This window comes from Nycticebus coucang, chromosome 21 (assembly GCF_027406575.1).
Source record: "Nycticebus coucang isolate mNycCou1 chromosome 21, mNycCou1.pri, whole genome shotgun sequence".
Classification (NCBI taxonomy): domain Eukaryota; kingdom Metazoa; phylum Chordata; class Mammalia; order Primates; family Lorisidae; genus Nycticebus; species Nycticebus coucang.
Window position 1 is genome coordinate 59675255 of NC_069800.1, and position 19515 is coordinate 59694769.

The window sequence follows — 19515 nt, forward strand, 5'->3', positions numbered from 1 at the left end:
TAGTTCTTTTTTCAGAAGCTCCTTAGTACTTCACAAAGCAGTGTTTGGATAAAAGGAAGATTTGTTGCCTATAATTCTAGCCCCAATAGCAAGACCGGATGGGGGCAGAGAGAGGGAAGGGAAGAGAGATTTTATTGATGCATCAAGCCCTATTCCGTACGGGAATAAATTTCTGAAAAGGAAAGTGAAATAGCACTCTGACAAACCAAGCATCTTTATAACAGACATGTGGCTCCCCCAGATAAACAACCTCGCTCTGATTTCTCTCCCGGGAGCAATGTAATGGTGTAGTTGGTGTAGTTGAACATTCGACGGCTTGAAGTCAGGGAACCAAGTGCTAGATTTTTGTTGAATCTTTGTGGCTTCGGTCTCTTTATTTTGTTCTCTCCCCAGTGATGTGTGGTCTTGCAAGCAGAGAAAAGATGATGAAAATTGTAACCAACAGCTTAGTAAATATGCAAGTCATTTTTCCTTCTTATTTTCTTTCAAAAGATGGCATTGCAAATTTGCCAATTCATTTCTTTTTTTTTCCAAGGCAGTGAAAGCTGAGCTATCCGTTAAGAGATGTGTGAAGCTGCCAAAACCCTGCTGAGCTGGGCTCAACATCTGGAATTCAAACTGTTGCAAATATAAGAAGTAAAAAAGCTATTCTCCTGCTGTTCACGGCAGATAAAGTAATGCTCATTAAAGCTTAGAGTGATGTCCAGGGATTCAATTTGACTGCTAGAGCGCCTATCATCTTGTAGGAGTCTTGTCTCATGATCCTGAAATCTCATAAAGAAGCACCAGATGCTGTAGAAAATGGTGCGGATGCTTCCCGCTCTATATTCTTTTTTAATTAAAGGCACTTTTATTTCAACACACAGTCATTTGATACACCACAAATGTTTGCTTCCCCAGACCTCAACCAAGCAAAATTTTTTACTTAGTCCAGCAACTGGCATTCAGAAAGATGAGCCTGTTATCTGACAATATCTTTAAGTTTTTTTTTTTTTTTGGATCATCAGAGAAGGATGAAGTTCTGTTGAGTGTATTCTTAATATTTTGTACTTGTGTTTGAATTATTCTGTACATTTTAACTATGCAAGTCCAGATGACAAATGCTACTGCCCAGCTTACTGTCAGCCCTGCCTCTGTCCAGGTACGTGGGTCATTCTTCATTGATGAGGTGACTTCTTCCAGCTCCCTGTTCTGGTGAACCATCCACCAACTACCGAAAATAATACAATTTGCCATTCAATTAACCAATACATTTTTTTTTTTTTATTAAATCATAAGTGTATACAATGATATGATTATGGGGCATCATACACTCACTTCATAAACCATTTGACACATTTTTATCCCAGTGGTTAACATAGCCTTTCCGGCGTTATCTCAGTTACTGTGCCAAAACATTTATATTCTACATTTACCAAGTTTCGCAAATACCCCTGTAATATGCACCACAGGTGTGATCCCACCGATTCCCCTCCCTCTACCCACCCCCCCTTTCCCACTTCCCCCTATTGTTGAGTTGTAGCTGGGTTATAGCTTTCATGTGAGAGTCCCAAATTAGTTTCATAGTAGGGCTGTGTACATTGGGTATTTTTTCTTCCATTCTTGGGATACTTTACTAAGAAGAATATGTTCCAGCTCCATCCATGTAAACATGAAAGAGATAAAGTCTCCATCTTTCTTTAAGGCTGCATAGTATTCCATGGTATACATATACCACAATTTATTAATCCATTCGTGGATCGATGGGCACTTCGGCTTTTTCCATGACTTAGCAATTATGAATTGGGCTGCAATAAACATTCTGGTACAAATATCTTTGTTATGTTGTGATTTTTGGTCTTCTGGGTATATGCCCAGCAGAGGAATTACAGGATTAACCAATACATTTTTGTAAAAAAAAAAAAAAAATAGGCAGTTCACAGCTGAGTAAGTAAACAGGATTCTGTTTCAAAGCGTATTGAGTGGAAAGCATTTTCGTGTGTTCTCATGATGTCTTTCATGTGATAGTAGCTGTTCTCTTTAGTGTATACAAAGCTGACCAAGAAATAAACAGACTGTGTGAACTTAGGCAATGTCAGTGGAATTTATTAACAATCCATGTATTTTAGAAGGTTAAAATGTGAGTAAACAATTCCTCATTTATATGGTCATTACAACAATTACAAATTATGTAAATTATAATTTCATGTAAATTATAACTTCATGCTTTATAATTCATTTGAATTAGTGAGAGTCTACATCATATTTAATAGTAACAGCTAACGCGTAGGAGCACATGCTATATTTATGCAACTCTATATGTTATTATTTAATGGACCATATTATAAAATGCACAGATTGGTATACGGTTTCATGCACCTGTTTATATAACCCTTAAACCTATCAATGTATTTCCAGCAACCCCCCAAATTGTGCCCTTTCCCCATCACTGCTCACCTACTTCTATGTGACAAGAGTGACCATGACTTGGCTTCGGCCACCATTGATGAGTTTTGCTTGTTCTAGAACTTTCTGTCAGTGGAATCACACAATTTATACTCTCTTGTGTTTGGGTTCTTTTTTTTTTTGTAGAGACAGAGTCTTACTTTATGGCCCTTGGTAGAGTGCCGTGGCCTCACACAGCTCACAGCAACCTCCAACTCCTGGGCTTCAGCGATTCTCTTGCCTCAGCCTCCCGAGTAGCTGGGCTACAGGCGCCCACCACAACGCCCGGCTATTTTTTGGTTGCAGTTTGGCCGGGGCCGGGCTTGAACCCGTCACCCTCGGTATATGGGACAGGCGCCCTACCGACTGAGCCACAGGTGCCGCCCTTGTGTTTGGGTTCTTTCACTCAACAAAACTGTTTTGTTTTTTATTTTTATTTTTTATTAAATCATAGCTGTGTACAAAAATTAAGAAAATGCCATGCAGGCTATTTTTTAAATTTAAACCTGTGATGGTTTGTAGCATAGTTTGTTCCTTCTTCATTGCTGATTAATATTCTGTTACACGAACTAGTTCATCTGTTTTCCTCCTGGTGGGCAAAGGCAGTGAAATAGTCATAGTTCCTTGAAACACACGCAGACCGGAGTGAATTCAAGACGGGCTTTTCTGATTTGTCCTGTTTTTCTGACACCTGGCTCTCACCACTCTCAGAATTGTGCATTACATATATATAATAACTTTGACCAACATTTGCTCCTGGAGAAGTATCTGAAATGCAAAGACCTTGTCCACTTATGTCTGCAAATCTACTGGTTTTCTCTAGCTATCATTATAGAGTGGTTCAACAGGCACCTGGAGTTAAAGAAATTGACCTAAAAATATATGTATATATTGCTAAAAGAAGACAGATTGGCTATACGTGAGAATAAACATCTGTACAGGCTTCATTCTTCCTAAGCATGAAATCCTTCCATATTTCTAAGAACCGTCAACATCCCTAGTAAGAATTGGTCACTAAAGGCATAAATAATAAAATAGTTACTAAATCTAACTTGGAAAAATTTTGCAGTTGCATTCAGATGATTTAGCTGAGCCACCAAATATTAGAATGATTAAGCATATTAATTGCAACAATGAAAACTATACTGTTCTTGGTACTCCTTATATGATTAGTTCACTGCTAAATCCATATAGCTTAAGAGAGATGGATGTTATTACTGTACCCCCATAATATATTTGAAGGAACCAAGTTTCTAAGGTTTTAAGTGATGTGAATCGAGTCCAAATCTCTCAGAACCCAGAGCTCATTCTCTTGAGGACCATGGTGATATGGGGTTGGGTTGGTGTTGGGTGCTCTTGAACCAGGAAATCAACAACTCTAAACTTCATTTTATAAATGGGTAGGTAAAGGGGTGATCTGGTTGATTTTTAACATCCTTTCAAATATCCTTGTTTGAAATATTATTTGGACGCTGACAACTATATACCTTGAGCATGTAATAGAAATGGGTAAATTCTGGCGACACAGATATTTTTATATTTGGTTTCTGGAAGTAAGAAGCTGTTTTTCTCATAGATCACAAGATATGCTTTACTACTTTGAAGAAAAGAACAATTGCTATAAGGACAAAGATATTAGAATATCATAAGCCACAAAGTTTTGATATAACAATTCTTGTGTATAAACTCTTGAATGTGTTGGTAATATGGCTAACTAAGAGAAATCTCATAAGATTTGGGTGGGAGATTTTACTTCAAAGGAAGAGCCATGGAAGCACTGAAGACATATTTACATTTTTTCCTAAGTTTAAATGTGAGAATTACAAATAGAGTCCCAGTTACTGTCAAAAATGAATGTTATCAGAAGGGGTAGTGAGCAGAAAAAAATAAAATAGTTACTTGTGCTGGAGTCAATCTGTACAGGAGTTTTATAGTTGTAAGCAACAGAAACTAAACATGGCAATCATAAACCACATAAAATTTATTAAAAAGGAACAGGACTGTAGAGTTGAAGGATTCATAGAATGAAAGAGACACCAGGACACCAGGCTTGGGAATGACCTAGAACTAATAGTGCAGGAAGCTTCACAACCATCTTATAGCTGGGATGACCTGGTTTAAGATGTCAGCAACATTCCCTTCTCTGTGTTTATCAGTTGCTAAAATTAAAATCCTGGGATGGAGCTTAATGGTAGAAGTTTATTTATAACCAGGTCTGTGTCCAAAAAGAGGAAGTATTTCGTTCATGCTTAGGATTATCTTACTAACAACCCTTATTATAACAATCCTTATGTTGCCTCCTTATTATCTTACTAACAATCCTATAACAATCCTTATTATTTTAGGATTATCTTAGGAGGCAACACTTAGGATTATCTTACTAACAAGACCGCACACAAATGGGGTGAGAGCGTCCCCCAAAGGAAACTGGGGAATAGGAATAGGCAGACAAAAAACAATATGTCCCCTAATAAGAATATTTCTAAAATACTAGAAACAGTTAATTCATAAATGCCTTTATAGACCAGTGGTTCTCAACCTGTGGGTTGCGACCCCTTTGTGACCATGAAAATACATTCTGCATATCAGATATTTACATTATGATTCATAACAGTAGCCAAATTACAGTTCTGAAGTAGCAACAAAAATAATTTTATGGCTGGGGGTCACCACAACATGAGGAACTTAAAGGGTGGCAGCATTCGGAGGCATTAGGAAGGTTGAGAACCACTGATCTAGACAAATGCTAGAGTTTATTGCTAAACAATATAGTGTGCATAGTCTATTTGATCTTAGAGAATTTGTTTGTAGGTTTCCAAATTATTCCTAAAATGCAAATTAGTTTCCTAATTTTTCTATTGCAAACAGTGCTGAGATATAATTATGTATTATCAAACACCTGCTAAATTAAAATGAAATGGGAGAGGAGGAGGAGGAACGTGCAATACTTGAGCATTGTTGTTGTGATGATGTGAAATTAATTTTTGTTATATGAAAATCCCAGAAAACCTCTGGTTTAAAAATCACTATTCCAGAAAAATCTAGCAATCAGGTTGGGTGTGCTGCAGTTATCAGGCACTTGCCTTTCTGATTGAAGTTCAGTGAGGTCAGTGGTTTTGAGATCATATTTGGTCATGAATACAGAACTTGTTGGCTGTTCCTACGTCTAGGTGAGAATCTTTCATTTGTTCCATGTTTTACTAGTACCTACGAAATGTTAGAGGCTAAGCTAAACTTGGGGTGTGACAGGAACGAAAAAATCATGGTTTCAATGCTAGAGAAAGATTCATGCTAGTTGAGGATACAAATAAATATGCTAAGTGTCGCAATGTAAGCACAAGCTAAATACGTATTAAGTGCTATGAAAACACAGAAGAGGCTCTTAATGGTGTTTGGGATTACAGCAGAGTCCCTTGTGGATGGTGCATTATCCTCACCAGTGGTTTTCAAAATGTATTACTCTGAAGTAATGTTGTCCTCACCTGGGAAGTTGGTATAAGTATCACTGTGGCCTCAGGCTCCAGTCTGTGTTCTTTTATTTATTTATTTTTATTAAATCATAGCTGTGTACATTAATGTGATCATGGGTACCATACACTGGTTTTATAGACTGACACATTTTCATCACACTGGTTAACATAGCCTTCCTGGCATTTTCTTAGTTATTATGTTAAGACATTTACATTCTACATTTACTAAGTTTCACATGTACCCTTGTAAGATGCACCGCAGGTGTAATCCCACCAATCACCCTCCCTCTGCCCATCCTCCCCCCTCCCTCCCCTCCCTCTCCTCCTTCCCCATATTCTTAGGTTATAACTGGGTTATAGCTTTCATATGAAAGCAATAAATTAGTTTCATGGTAGGGCTGAGTACATTGGATACTTTTTCTTCCATTCTTGAGATACTTTGCTAAGAAGAATATGTTCCAACTCCATCCATGTAAACATGAAAGAGGTAAAGTCTCCATCTTTCTTTAAGGCTGCATAATATTCCATGGTGTACATATACCACAATTTATTAATCCATTCATGGATTGATGGGCACTTGGGCTTTTTCCATGACTTAGCAATTATGAATTGGGCTGCAATAAACATTCTGGTACAATATCTTTGTTCAAATGTGATTTTTGGTCTTCTCGGTATATACACAGTAGAGGAATTATGGGATTGAATGGCAGATCTATTTTTAGATCTCTAAGTGTTCTCCAAACATCTTTCCAAAAGGAATGTATTAATTTGCATTCCCACCAGCAGTGTAGAAGTCTTCCCTTTTCTCCACATCCACGCCAACATCTCTGGCCTTGGGATTTTGTGATATGGGCTAATCTTACTGGAGTTAGATGATATCTCAAAGTAGTTTTGATTTGCATTTCTCTGATGATTAACGATGATGAGCATTTTTTCATATGTTTGTAGGCTGTCCGCCTATCTTCTTCAGAGAAGTTTCTCTTCAAGTCCCTTGCCCAGCCTGCAATGGAATCACTTGTTCTTTTCTTGCTTATACATTTGAGTTCTCTGTGGATTCTGGTTATTAAACCATTGTTGGAGACATAAACTGCAAATATCTTCTCCCATTCTGAGGGCTGTTTGCTTGCTTTACTTACTGTATTCTTGACTATGCAGAAGCTTTTTAGTTTGATCAGGTCCCAGTAGTGTATTTTTGAAGCAGCTTCAATTGCCCAGGGGTCCTCTTCATAAATACTCACCCAGACTGATTTCTTCAAGGGTTTTCCCTGCACTCTCTTCTAGTATTTTTATAGTTTCCTGTCTTAAGTTTAAATTTTTAAGCCAGTGAGAGTCTATCTTAGTTAATGGTGAAAGGTATGGGTCCAGTTTCAGTCTTCTACAGGTTGCCAGCCAGTTCACCCAGCACCGTTTGTTAAATAGGGAATCTTTTCCCCACTGAATGTTTTAAATTGGCTCGTCAAAGATCAAATAACGGTAAGTAGCTGGGTTCATCTCTTGGTTCTCTATTCTGTTCCAGACATCTACTTCTCTGTTTTTGTGCCAGTTTGCCATGCTGTTTTGATCACTATCGATTTATAGTATAGTCTGAGGTCCGGTAGTGTGATTCCTCCTGCTTTGTTTTTATTTCTGAGTAATGTTTAGCTTCATTTTCTCCTTCAGTATCTTTGAGGCCCAATGGTGAGGGAGAAAATCAGTGTAGTCTGGATAATTTAGATTTTGTGTGTGGGAACCTTGGGGCAAACTGATCCACCTTTCTGTGCTGTAAAGTCCTTATTTGCAAAACATGATATGTTGAGCCAGGTTTTCCAATCAGTCCTGCCCTTTCTCCAGCCAGGGACATTAGCAATAAATGAGATAAAACATGAATGTTCTTGGATTCCTTAGAAATCAGTGACATGCAAATTGTACAGGTTGCATTAACGTGGTGTGATTGAATAAATCAAGTGTTGTTATTCCACTGAAATCAGAGTTCAAGAACTTCCAACTGTGTATTTCCTTGAGTCTGTCTACTGTGAAAACATTTTGCAATGCATAGGCTTTGGTGAAAGATGTGCTTACAGTCTCAATCATGGTCACCTAATGATTTGATCGGTAATCGACTAGTGTGAAGATGATGTGAGTAACTTATTACAGGGCAATGAAGCGTGCTTAGAATTTATTGCCTTATGTCCTAGCAAACGTGAAATATAGCAAACTCGTTCTGTAACATCTTGAGATCATTTCAGAGGTAATAGATTAGTCAGCTTCACTTACCAAGCAAACTGTGTTGATCATTTGTCATTTGTAGGTGGAATTTTTCTTCCCTTTCCCTCAATGTCTCAAGAATGCATGTGATTTAAGGAGAGACAGCCTTCTATATTCATTTCCAGCCTCACAGACCTTGTCTGCAACTGGGATCCAGAAGATTTTGTGCACAGCAATCAGATTTCATTTGCTACAGATGGTCCTTTGCTCATGCTGGCAAAAGGTTGGTTTTTCTATCTGTGTGCTAAATCAATATTTCAATCTGGTCTTTTGGTAAAATTGGCTTGGACCTGCAGTAAAAATTCAGAGGAAAAAAAGGCAAAGAAAATAGAGTTGAATATGGACTATTTCCATTGAAACTACTACTTCTGGACTATTGTTGTTTTCTTTGACTGTCCACAAAGTGTGAAATGCCCAGGAAATAGACAATCTCTTGTTCTCTCTTATACAATTAGTTATTTCTCAAAAGACTAAATTCTTAGTTGATTTTCCTGAAAAATCCCTTGGTTCTGGATGAACACCATGAGAATTCTTGCTTTGAGCTCTTAAGATGAGACTAGCCTGCCTGTTTCTGAATTCCAGAAGCTGAGCCAGTGATAATGGAACAGCCATGTTAGATATTTGGGCAGTTCCAAAAGACAAAACTTTGACTGTAATTGTCTTCAGTAAGAAATAATTTGTTGGCTGATATAACAGAAAAGTTCAGATCAAACCTTTAGGCATGGCTAATTTCAGGCGCTCAGATGGTGTCATTAGGGTTCTGTCTTTATCTCTTGTCTTGACTTTTGCCTATTTTGGCTTTAGTCAAATTTTTTATTCTTTGTCCTCCAACAGTTCCAGACATATCCTGTTAAGACTAGCAAATGAGAAGCCACTCTAAAGAGAATTTCCTTTTTAGTTTATAATGATTTCATCAAAATCTTAAAAATTATATCTTATTGGTCTTATACATGTACATTCCTGAACCAAAGGTGGAATCCAGATGAAAAAAAAAAAAATGCTTTCATTGCTCTTGCTTTAGTCATATGACTCCCCCAGGAGCAAAGTAAATCGATTTAATCCCACATAATCTTTATACATTAAATTAAGGGGAATTTCTTTCCAAAGGGCAAAAGTTGAACTATTACTCAAGAACAGAGAATGAATGATGAGCAGAAAAATAAACTAACCAACAAAACACATTTGTCCAGTGGGGATGAAAAGACCATTGGCATCAAAACTCATTCACATCCCCAGCCTATTTTCCTTAGCAGGGTCTCTAGTGGAGTAATCAATCTATAGCCACTTTATGAAGCTTTGAGAAAGAATGTTCTTAAGCCACATTAACTTCCATTTCCTATTCAATGCCTTCCTTTAAAAGAGGTTCACACAGCTCAACTCAGTCTATAACTTAAACTGGAAATTATTACAAGGTCTTTGCATTTTATTCTTGATGATGAAATTGAACGGTAACAGTGATCCCAATATTCTCAAAGAAAAAAAAAAAGTTCCAGGGTTTATATAAAGCATTGGAAGCTGCAAGGGATGGTTTAATGAGAGCTTAGATACAAGAATGCTTACATTTTTAAACACCAAACTGAGAAAAGGAGAAATGGTTGTATTAAATTTTAACATTAGGGAAATGGGCTCTGTCAGGAGGTAGAAGGCTGGATAGCTTATAAAGTAATGTGAGTGCACTCAGCCTTTCAATTCTTCCTAATAGATTCATTTTGCATAAGTCACTCTAAGCTGAAGGAGATAGTTCAAGTAAGTTCCAGGAGGAAAACTGTAGCTAGAAGTTATGCCTTTTTATCCAGTAGATGGACGTTTTATTACACAATGGACCTTGGAAACAAAGGGATTTATTTTAAAGTCAAAAGATTTGTGTCCTTGGCATTGTGCCAGAATTTTAATTATTTCTCTTGGAAGATGAATACTATGTAGGAGAGATCCCAGAAAAATGAAAAGACCAATTGAATATCAAAGAAGAAGATGACCCTGAAATTTAATATAAACAAAGCCCCAGATATATGTGTATTATCAATGGGGCCATTTCCGTATGAATCATTTCTGTTTGAAATACTCCTTCTAAATCCAGAGTAGATTTAAAAAGTCTTTATAATCTATATTCTTCAGCACCTTCGGTGCTCTTAAAGGAGACCTATATAAAATGACCCCCTCTGTGTTTCCATCACATTTCGTCTATACCCGTCTTAGAGAAATTCATTCATTTGCTCATTTAAGAATTATAGCAGAACCTCCATAGTTGACTCCCTCTCTATGTATTAAGTTGACCTAATTTTCATAGACTGGACATGCACCATGTGTATATAATCAGGACAGTAGACTTAGTTCCTTATGTCAACAACCTCCATATGTTCGTGATCGTCCCTCGGGTGGTCATCTTACAGAGGTTCTACTGTATTTATGGAGTATCACCTGTGTGCCAGGATTCATCAAGGAGCAAAACAGGGAAAGCCATGGTCCTTGGGAGCTGACAGCTCTATAAATGCAATTAAAAAAAATCAAACAAGCAAATATTCAAAATAATTATAGAAAGATTGATCCAATCTCTTCAGTAGTATTGTAAAAAGAAGAAAGGTGGTGCATGCCTATTTGAAATTGAGGGAGACAAAATCAGATGCAAACTTTCAACCTTGACTTGTTCCAGGTTTTAGAAAATCAACTAAAAAAGATGACTTTGAAACAAAAGAGAAAATTTTAACACAGCCCAGGTATTAGATGGTAGTAAAGAAATGTGTATGTGTGTGTTATTTGTTATGAAGAAAATGTCCTTAGGGTTTTTAAAAATATTTTTTACTTATTTAAATTGACAACAATTGTAGGTATTTATCATGTACATGTTTTGAACTATGTCTATACACTGTAGAATGCCTAAAGCAAGATAAGAAACATGAGTATTATCTCACAAACATTTTTGAGTGTGTGGTGGGGTCACTTAAAAGCTGCCCTTTTACCAAAATTTTCTAGAATACGGTATATGGTTATTAACTGTAATAACCATGCTTTGTGTAAGGTCTCTTGAATTCATCCTATTTAACTGAAATTTTGTGTCTTTTCACGATGCTGTCTCAAGCATTAATCATGATAATCCAAAAAAGGGAAACAACGCAAATGTCCATCAACTGATGGACTGAACTTACAAATAAAATATGGTAAAACTATACAATGGAACATTATTTATAACAAGAAACGAAGTATTGATACAGGCTGCAACATGAATGAGCCCTGAACTTACAGTACGTAAAAGAGGTCAGTCACAAAAGAGCACATGTTGTATAATTGCATTTATATGAAATACCCAGAATAGGCAAAATCTGTGTTGGTAGAAATTAGATCAGTGATTCCCAGGAGTTGGGGGGTGGGTGGGGGGCAGTTAGGGATAAGTGGGTAGTGATTGTTAGTGGGTGTCTTTTTGCAGCAAAAACAAATGTTTTGAATTTAATTTGATGACAGTTGCACAATTCCTTCAATATACTGAAAAGCATTGGCAGATATGTTTAAATGATGAATTTCTTGGTGTATGAGTTATAAACCTCAAGAACGCTATTACGTTTAAAAATTTGAACCAGTCATGGCAAAACGTTAATGTTTGTAAATCTGGGTGTGTGGAATTTCCTACTGGTCTTTGGTTACAATTTTTCTTCTATATTTTTCTGAATGATCTTACTCTTTCAGATAAAATTTTAAAAGAAAGTAGGCAAAGAGAAAACTGAGTAGGGTTTTATAAACCATAGCACGGGTGCTGGGCTTTGTCCAAAGTGAAAGAAGCAGAGATGGTTGGTTGGCTAAAGACTTGCATTTTGAGATCACCCTTGTCACTCTGGAAGGGTTAAAATAGATGGTTGTTGGGGAAGAATCTGGTTTAAGGAGAATAGAAACCAGAAGACCAGTTAAGAATCTGCTCTTGTGCAGATGAGAGGTAAATGGAGCTTGAACCAGGATGGCAACTGTAGTGATGGCGGGAAACAGAGAACCAGGCTGTGTTTTTTTCAGAAGAGCAGCATCCTGTCTGTGCGTACTTGGATTTTGTTACATTTATTACAGAAAATTTCAAACACAGAAATACAGAGAATGGTCTAATGAATCCCCTGTGAGTTTATTAACCAAAGTCAGCAGTTGTCAACTCATAGTCACATGTGGCTTTTTTTGAAACCAACCCTGGACGTCGTATTATTTCCAGCTGTCAGCACTTTCTTATGTACCTCTAAAATTCAGCATTACCATAGCACCCCAAATGAATAATTCTTCAATGTTATCAACTGCCAAATGAGTGTTTAAACTGTCTTGAATGTATCCTATCGGAATTATCTTTTGAGATAATTTTTCCTTTTTCAACTCAAGATCCAAACAATGTTCCCACAAGGCATTTGATAGATGTTTCTCTTAAGTCTCTTTTAATGTACAAGTTCACCTCCCTGTCCCCACTTCCCACCCTTGCAATTTATTTGTTGGAGAAACTATTAATAGGTCGTTCTATAAAATTGCCATCCTGGAAGTGGATGATTGCACCCTGTGGTATCATTGAATAAGTCACTCTGTCCTTCAATTTTTGGCTAAGTCAAGTGAAGTGTCTTCTCCCGCCTCAAGGGTCCTTCCAAGGTCAAACAATGCCAGATGCTGCCTGTAGTGACTGTCGGGAGGCCCATGCCCTGTGCTGCAGTTGGTGGTGCTCAGAGGGCTTGCGTATCCTCAGCCCCATCCATCCATTAGTCAGAGTTTCTCATCAGCTTGTCACCTCCTGGCCTTAGTAGTCCCTGACCCACCATCTCAGTAGGCGTTGACAAGTTGTGAATTGTCTAACCTGCCACACCTACATGCTTTACCTGGAACTCTCCTGATCTTCTGTACTGTCACTCAGACTCGGTTCACACCCAGCTGCCAGGAAAAATGCTTGTTCTCTCTTCCTTTATTTTCCAGAGTTCCACGAAGTTGACCCATGAGGATTCCTGGTTTGGCCTGTTTGGTCTGTAGCTTTGCAGTAGCCCCCCCTTCTCTGATCTGTGCTTTTGCTTTCTGCCTTTCAGTTACCCATGAAACCTCAGTCTGAAATATTAAATGAAAATTTCCAGACATAAATCATTCGTACTGACTCATAAATTTCTAAGGCACGTGCCATTCTGAGCAGCGTGATGGAATCTTGCTCCGTCCAGCTTCCTCCCCAGCGGGTGTACATCATCTCTCTGTCTGGCACAGCCAGCTGCTGTCCAGGCTCCAGCCCCCACAGTGAGTAATCGGGAGCTGTCCTGGGTATCGGATGAAAGAACAGTATAGAGAAGGGTTGGTACTGTCTGTGGTTAATTCCTGGGGCCTCCCTGCATATCCCCCTCAGATAAGGGGAGACTATGGTGTAAAGAACGCACTTTGACACTTTTGTTTTTCAATCCATTGTCTTGTTGTTTTGGGTTTTATTTCCTTTTGTCTTTGGCCAAGGGGACCTCCTTCAACTTGGCTCCTGCATCCTCTGCCATTGCGACATAATTTCAAGTCTCATGGCTTTCTTGATTTCTGGCATTATGGGATGCTCCTAATTCACCGTGGATTTTGTCTGTCTCCCATCATGAATTTGGCGATTCTCCCATTTCTCCCCAAAGCCTTGGTTCTTCTCAGGGGAAAATGGCATCTAGAGCTTTAGCTCAGTCTAGGGACTGGAGTTACTTAATAACATAAGGCTAGTCTTTGTCTTTCAGCCTTTTTAGTGGGCAGACATGGAAAACAAGCTTGTTTATTAAGAAAAAAAGAATACACAGTGAATCTATACTGCTATTATCAATTTAAATTTATAGTTACATGGTTGTTACTTAATTTCTTATTTTTACATTTGAATTTCTTTACTGTTATGCTGAAAAATCTTGGTTTCTAATTTTATTACCCTAATTGCCTACTTTAATTTTTTCATTTTTATTGACGTAAGAGTGACAAATAAATATTGCATATATTTATAGAGTGTACAATGTGATGTTTTAAGACATGTAGGTATTGTGAAATGATTACCATAGTTAGGCTAATTAACACCTCTATTGGCCTCACATAGTTACCTAATGTTTGTGTGCGTGGTGAGAGCACTTGAGATCTATTATCTTAGCAAAATTCAAGTATATATTTATTAATAACTATAGTCATCATGTGGTATGTTAGGTGTCTAGGAGTGACGTTTATTTTTAAACATGTTTGTATATAGTTGTACATAAAATGTGGCTACTCCATATGCTGTTCTCTACCTTGCTTTTTCACTTACCTATATGTTGTGGACGTCACTCCAGGCAGCACGTGAAGATACTTACCATTATAAAACAGTTGCAAAGTCCAGGGTGCAATATCCCATTATTTATTTAAGTCATCTACTGATGAACCTGTGGGTTGTTTCCAATCCTCTGCTGTGCCCAATAGAGCTGCAATTAATAGCTTTGTACAGGTGCATTAAAATTTTTTTTTGCTGCCATATCTTTTGGATAAGTTCCCAGAAGAAGGAAAGCTAGACTGATGGGAAGATGTGTAGGTAACTGTGTTCCATGCTGCTAAATTCCAGACACCATTTTGTCTTCCAACCAGAGTGTGGAAACTTGTTGCCTCCCCACAGCCACACCAACAGATTCTTGTTGTCACCCTAATAGGTGGGCAATGGTATCTCATTTACCACAAAATGTCAGTTGTCAGAGCGGCTCAAGCCAGCCATAGATCTTACCTAACACTCAACAACAGTAATGATTCAAAAAATAAAGACAGTAGCACGCAGACACAGGGGGCTTCTCTGGAGGGACCCCCAACCCATCGGATGTCGCTTTCAAAAAATAATTCTCTTTTTCACATTGGAACATGTCAGAGTAAGGTGAGTCCTATCAAGGTATGGGAGACAAGTCAGCTCAGAGGAGGCCGCCTGGTTTTTTTGTACCCTGTTAGTCGTGCAGAGACAGACTACACAACCCAGCTTCCGTTCTGCAGCTATTCCATTCTCCAGCTAGCTCTGCTGCACGCACTTGTAAATTCTAGATTGCTGAGGATGAGCAATCAAGACAAGCCAGGTTGTATCTCCCTTTAAAAGGAGACCCATTTGTGGTAAATTCTCCCCAAAGTGAGAGGGAAGAAGTCATGATCTGCTATTGATTCTTTCCTTCCCCAGTGATTTTAACTCACATCTTGTTTATGAGTCAAGGTTGAACACCATTTATTATGAATATGTTTAAGGTCCATTTGCATTATTCCTATGAACCATCTGTTCATATCCATTGCTTATTTTTCTAGAAGGAACATTGAATTATTTTTTTTGAGTCTCTTTCTGTCTGAAGGATATTAATCCTTTCATAGAAGTTGCGCATGCTTTTTCCTGTTTTATAATTTACAATTTTTCTTTGTTGGTAGCATAAGAGTTTATTTTTAAGCAGTCAAATTCACTAGTCCTTTCCTTTTTTTGCATCCACAGTTTGAATTATAGCTGGGGAAACTTTCTACAGATGCGCGTGACAGAGATGTTGTTTTCAATGTTTTCTTCCAATATTTACGTTCTTTATTTTTTTCTCACTACGTGTTAAACTTTGGTCATTCGGAAATATTATGTACAATGTGAGAATTATATCTAACTTTGTATTTTTCCACATAACAATCTAGTTATTTGAACATCACTTTTTAAAATGTCTACCTTTGAGTTGCAATTCTAAATTAGTTGGATCCTAAAGTTACCTTTACAATTGGATCTATTTCTGGATTTCTCTTCTAGTTCATTGCTCTGAACCTCCATCCAAGTACCAATATCGCACCATTTTATTTTACAGGCTTTCCATATACTTTGATATCTGGTAGGACTCGTATTCCCCCTTGTACCATTATTCTTTTTTTCAAAGGTTCTCCTGTCATGGCTTTTTTTTTGTTGAGCCAAAAACCTTTATAATAAACCTGTCTACTTCCCAAAAATGCTCTTGTATTTTTACTGGGATGCTGTTAAATTTATAAATTAAATAACAGAACTGACATTTTTATGATGGCATTTTCTTCCTGTGACACCTTGTCTTTCTTTTTCTTCAAGTTAGTTTTCATGTCCCTCAGGAGTATTGTACAGTTTTCTTGATAGTTTCTGAACATTTCTTGTTAAGTGTACACATAGGTATTTTATTCGTTTTTATTTTCCTTCTCTCTGACTATATCTTCATGCCTCTATGAAGTCAGTCCTCACTTAACAGCATGGATAGGTTTTTGGAAGCTGTGACTTTAAATGAAACAATGTACAATCAAACACCTTGACCATGGACTGATAGAAACGAGAGTGAAGTCCCTATAGCACACTTCTGGTCACAAAAATCACCCAATTTCTAAATAAAGACCAAAATGCTTCTCATACTACACACTGAAAGGAACATGAGCTATATGTACCTTTAAGAAAGATTAATAAGAACAAGAAAGAATTATTTGCCTGGCTATTGCATTCAGGGTGAGGGGAGCAAAGGCCATCCCAGCAGCTTGGGGACCACACGGGCCATCGGTCCCGGCCAGTCTTTCACCCCATCGTATGTAGGGCGTCTTCCCACATCCGCACACTCACTCTGGGACCATGTAGACACACCCACTCACCTAACGTGCTCGGCTTTGTATGTGGGAGGAGAGTGGAGTACCCAGAAAAAACCCACGTAGATGTGCAGACTCCACACAGATGGTGGCCCCAGCTGGGAATCCATTTTTACCCCATCAACAATGTTATAACAAAACAATGTAATTTGAGGACTTGCTAGACATGTGAAATCTATTGGTTTCAGTATGCTGATTTTATATCTGCTATTTTATCATGTTTTTTGTTTTTATCTTTTGTAGAAATTTTCCATTATTTTGTTTAGTTTATCCACATATATCAATATGTCATCTGAAAATAGACATAGTTTCGGGTGGTGCCCGTGGCCCAAAGGAGTAGGGCGCTGGCCCCATATGCTGGAGGTGGTGGGTTCAAACCCAGCCCCGGCCAAAAAAGAAAAGAAAGAAAGAAAGTATCCCATTGGTCATAGCTACTTGTGTTTGTAAGAGTTCCTCAGAAAATTTGTCTTTGTTACTGGGCCATGTCCTTATTCTCATTTTTCCCTGGCTTCTAGAAGTTTCTGTGTAGACAACTTGAGTCACGAGGTTTTACGTTTTTGCAGAGGGGAGTGCTGATGCTATCACAATATAATTGGAAATTTAGAGATGTGGGGTAAAATTCAGCTAGGGTATATTGGTCTTTGGTTGGATCTGCAATTTATATAACTACCAATAATGCAACCCCAAATGCTGAACATTGCCTATAATTAAAAAGGCCTACTTTTATAATAAATGGTTAAAATTATTTTAACCAGTGCTTAATGGGCTTACTTGAGATATTCTTATAATCAAAAATGTCTAGGCAGCCTGTTTATACCTTTTGAAGTGAGACTCACAAATATTGTCTCAAAGAAAATAAGGTCACTTGAAAAAGCATGATTCTCTTCTGTTCTACTTTGTTAAATGACATAGTTTGTAAGTTTTCAAAGAGCCATCTGCATTCTATAATTAGAGTAGTATATTTTTCTTCCAAGCATTGACAAATTAAAGATCCCAAGGTCTCAAACATAACTTTTCACAGCATGTGCATAGTGCTGGAAGCTTCTGTGTATATCAGTGCAAGATTAGGTTAGGACATTAGTAGGAAAGACAAGATTAAAAGAAGAAAAAAAAAAGAACTAGACTTGGAGCAATACTTGAGTTCAGTGTGGCTCAGCCATTCTCTAAATTGGTGAATTCTCTGAACCCTGCTGTGCCTTTGTTTCTCTGAAAAATGGTACTGGTAGAACAGGGGTGGAACAGAGTGTTTTAGAGGACAATAATTCAGTTCAATAAATGTTTGCCTTAGTATCTGTCACGTGTCAAGTCTTTCCTAAGTGTAAGAGAGACAGAGAGAAACAGGATGAACTTGCTGCCTTTAGGGAGTTCATAGTCTACCCTGTGAAAATGGAAAATAGCAATAATTACATTATAATATAGGGAGAGGGAGAGAGTTTCAAATATAAAATAAACATGGATGAGTGACCAAAAAATAATGAAGTAAGATAACCATTTCTTCTTTAATTTATTTAACAGACACTTAAGACACTGGAGATTTACCATGGAAGGAAAATTTTTTTTTTTTTGAGACAGTCTCACTCTGTACCCTGAGTAAGAGCACCGTGGCTTCATACCTCTCAGCAACCTCAAACTCTTGTGCTCAAATGATCATCTTGTGTCAGTTTTTCTATTTTTAGTAGAGTAGGGGTCTCACTCTTGCTCAGGCTGGTCTTGAACTCCTGAGCTTGAACGATCCACCTGCCTTGGCCTTCCTTGTGCTGAGATAACAGGTGTGAGTGACTATGCCCATCCAACCATGGAACAAAATTTAAAATGCTCCTGTGTTCATGGATATACTTCATTTCAAGCACATCATGAGGGGGCATGAAGGCTACAAAGATAAATATAGTCAGGGTAGAAAAAAGAGAATTAGGTGAGGGTGGGAAAAGGTGACCTCTGTGACACGATGATGCTTAGGCCAAAGCTTTCAAGAGGCAAGCTATGTGCCAGAAATGTGTTCCAGGAAGATGGAAGTGTGACCTACCAGCCCGGAGGTGCAAGTGTAGTTAGAGGGTAGCAATAAATAAGAACGGAACATAAGTATTTCAGGGCACAGATTTTACTCTGTCTCAAATGGGGGCCATTTGGTGGTTTTAGACAAAGAGTGACGTGATCTGATTTATGAATTTCACAAAATCACCCTGGCTCTTGAGTGAGGCAAGCAGAGAAGGTGAGAGAATTGACCAGAGAGCAGGTTCCATGGCTCCCGAAGGAGGGGATGATTTTACATCAGTGTGTAGTGCAAGGGGTGAGGGAGAGACCATGAGAAACCAGGACAATGACTTGTGGAAATCGGGATGTGGAAGAAAGTAAAATTCTCCTTCAATTGTCTACAGAGAAGAAAAGATTTCAGTTGATACCAAGGGATAGAGAGAGCAGATGATAAGGAGGCAGGTTGAGAAAATAAAGGGTGCCTGGTGACCATGTCAATAGTTTTCTAAGGAGCACTGGTTTTAGAAGAGGTGAAGGAAAAGAAGAGAGAAACAGACTAGTACATCAATAAAAAACGTTTATAGAATGACTGGCCTGAGGGGCTTCCATTAGGGGAACAGCTAATGAACATAATTTGAGAGTCAATTTCCAATGCAGCCTTGGAGTTCATTGACAATTGATGCCATGTCCTTCTTAGTGCTTTCAAACTAGATGCTATTCAGACCTATTAAGATAGTATGAATTTATTTTGGTGCAAAACAATTTGAAATGAATACAAGTTTTACATAGGCATTTTCCATGACATTTTGAAGACGCCTTATGTGTACATATGATTAGAAAAATGACCAAA